The sequence below is a fragment of the Halichoerus grypus genome, chromosome 11 (assembly GCF_964656455.1).
Source record: "Halichoerus grypus chromosome 11, mHalGry1.hap1.1, whole genome shotgun sequence".
In the NCBI taxonomy this organism is placed as follows: domain Eukaryota; kingdom Metazoa; phylum Chordata; class Mammalia; order Carnivora; family Phocidae; genus Halichoerus; species Halichoerus grypus.
In genome coordinates this window covers 2,692,444-2,695,604 of record NC_135722.1, presented here as the reverse complement: position 1 = coordinate 2,695,604, position 3,161 = coordinate 2,692,444, and positions in this window count along the sequence as shown.

Here is a 3,161-nt window from a genome sequence, read left to right as displayed (position 1 = left end):
TAATGTCCTATTTGATTCAGGCCTTTCTCCCTTTGTACCCCTCTCCCACTGTTTTAGCCGTGAGTTTTGCTCAGGCAAAGTAAGAAATGGATAAATGGATGTTTGGATGGGTGGGTGAATGGAGAGAAGGGGAGATGGTTGTAACAATGGATGGATGATGGATGGGTGAATGGGTGGATGAATGGATGGGTGGGTGGATGGATGGGTAGATGGATGGGTGAGTGGATGGATGGATGGCAGATGGATGGGTGGGTGGATGGGTGCATGGGTGGGTGAATAAATGTCATATTTGATTCAAGGTCTTTCTCCCTCCCTGTCTCCCTCCCACTGCCCCAGCCCTGATTTCTGCCAGCTAAGTGAGGAGAGTGGAAGGGTCTGTTTACATCGTGCCCCACCCTCCTGGCTGCACTGGGTCCTCCAGTGTGCATGGGGTGGAGGGAGGGAGAAGAGACGGCTCCTTACCTGACTGTCCGGGATGAGGACACCACCCTGTCCCCGTCAGTGTCGCTGCTGTGGTCTATGGCTGTGGTCTGGCTGTGGGCACTTCCCGTGTGACTTCTATGAGCTCCCACCTCTACCCTTAAGGGATCCCTGCCACGCAGCTCCTCTGGGAAAGGAGGCCCCTGGTGAGACTCCACATTCCATCCCCTCTCATTCCTGGCTGTGAGGGGCTCCCTGACCCGCAGCTTACTTTGTGGTCCCCAGGAAGTCTGAGTTTCCATCTCATCCAGCCTCTGAGCCCACGTGGGCCCCCAGGCTCAGGCACGCCCTGTCACCTGTACCACTTAGAGCACCGAGCATAGTCCATGCCTGACAGCCCTGGACACACAGCAGGAGGGGGCTGAGTGACACCCAACTGGAGGACAACATGCCCGTCTGCCTTCCAGACACGTCCAGACCATGTGTGAGTTCTGGGTGCCAGGGTTCCTGGCTTCAGGGAGGAGAAGTGCCCCCAGCTCATGGGGGCCACGGCTGGGGCAGGGGACGGTGGGGTGGGTATGCAGGTGGCCTTAGACTTGCCCCAAAGCCCACCCCCAGGTGGTGGCCCAGCAGCCTGGGGTCTTCCAAGCCCAGAGACCTTGACTTCTTTCCTTCTCAGCTGCCCCTGTTCAGCTGGAAGCCCCTAATGCCATTTGTGGCATGTGTAGGCCCCAGTGTCTGGACACCGCTTCTGGAACAAAATCCTCCACTGCCCTGCTGAACCTCCTGGAAGATTCTGGTAGCGCCCTCTTGAACTATGCCAGGAGGAAAGGGCATGGACGGTCTCTCCTGGGGCCGGGGCTGGGAACTTCTCGAGGAGGCCCTCCGGGGCTCCGCAGACAACTTAACGCTCTCCACACCTCCCCCTTATTCCCATTTGCACGTTCTGTCCTGAGAAAGCAAGCTCCAAGCAGGCTTTGGGGACCTGCTTGGAGGCTGTAAGCCAAGAACAGCCCAGGAAGCTTGACCAAGGGGGAGATCCCCATGTGGAGAAGACCAGAATCGGAGACAGACAAGCAGACAGACACCAGCCCTCCTTGGAGATCCCTGTCCCCAGCCCCAGGGCATTGGCCCTTTCTGCCACCTGCAGGCCTGGCCACCTGGCTGTCCAGGAAAAGGCTGGTTCCAGGACCCTGCCCCTCCTTGGATTCTGGTAGCACTCTATTCCTAGTTTAAACCCCCCTCGGCTCATGCTTCCCCAAGAGGACTTTCCACCACTCGGGTGAGACGTGGTGCCCTTACAGGACACGTTGGTAGTGATTTGTTTCTCTCTCGCCACAGGGCACACGGGGTGGGAATACGCCAACCTCTCTGAGCCTCAGGCCAGCATCCCCTGCACCCCAGAGCCTCTCTTAGACATCCGCTCGCTGACTTCTGGGGAGGCAGGGACAATGCTTTTTCATCTCTTCACGCTGAGCATCCAGCGTGGCACCTGCTACAAGTCGGTGCTTGCAAACTTTTGCCAGAAGATCGGGAGAGCAGATGTAGGAAAGGGACCTGGGGAGCAGAGAATGTTCCTTCCATCCAAGCCCGCTGCTGGTTCTGGCGGCTGAGATGCGGGAAGGGACAGCCGTGCCGCAGCTGTGAACAGCTGGCTGGAGGCACGCTCAGCCCGGCTGGTTCCGACTCTGGGGAGCTAGCACAGACTTGCAGTGCTGACGCTGAAGATGTTGAAACCTGGAGCGCTCCCAGGGGCCTCACACCGAGCCCTTCCTTAGCAAAACTTTGCAAAACCTGCTAGCTGTGTGACACCCCCTTTCACAGATGGCAGAAATGAGGCTTGAAGAGGGGACGTGAGTTGTTCTAGGCCTCACAACTAGATTGTGCCTGAGTTGGGACTCCAATGTAGGTCCTCCTGATTTGACCCTGCCCACCCCACAAATCCTCATGGAATGGGGCTTTTTGCAAGAATGAGAGAATGAATGAATGAAACCAATCCTCAGGAGGATACATGCTCTAAAGCTGGATATTTGGAGAAGAACATCTGAGACTAAGTCCCAGTGCAAAATAAGAATTCAAATATAGACAAGGAAAAGGTTAAAGTATCCCCACAAGTCATGAGATTGTGTCCCAGACCTTGTCTGCCTTAAAGAATCATCTTTAATTACAAACTAGATTAAATAAAAGTTAGATTTACTGGCTTTTCAACTAATGAGTCCTCATATGGAGTTCAGGTTCAGCTGGTTCAAGTAGTTGGACGAGGCAGGAAATTTCCTGCAGCTTCTTGTCTTCCAGCACCAGCTTTGCAGCTAGGAGTTCTGATGCAGTTGGACTTCTTTCTTTTAGAGTACAGTTGCCAGATTTAGCAAATAAAAACACATGCCATGTTTGGAATGTGCTTATTCTAAGAGTTGTTTGCTGTATTTCTGAAATTCAAATTTAACTGACGTTCTGGATTTTTCCTGGTAGCCCTACTTTAAAGTTTACCTGTTTGCTGTTGTTGTCTCTCACTGCGTCTAGAATTTATTCATCACCTTCGATGCTCAGAAATGTCATCAGATGGCATCCGTGTGTGGGACTCTCCCAGGGCTCTTTCTGCACGGAAACCTTGTCCTCGGTGGGGGAGCTGCTCCTCCACCGTTTGCGGTCCTTCCTCTCCCGTGTTGATCACCCCCTGCACCCCTACAAGGTTTATCCACAGATTTGAACTCCCCATCATTATCTAAATGACCTTCACGAGG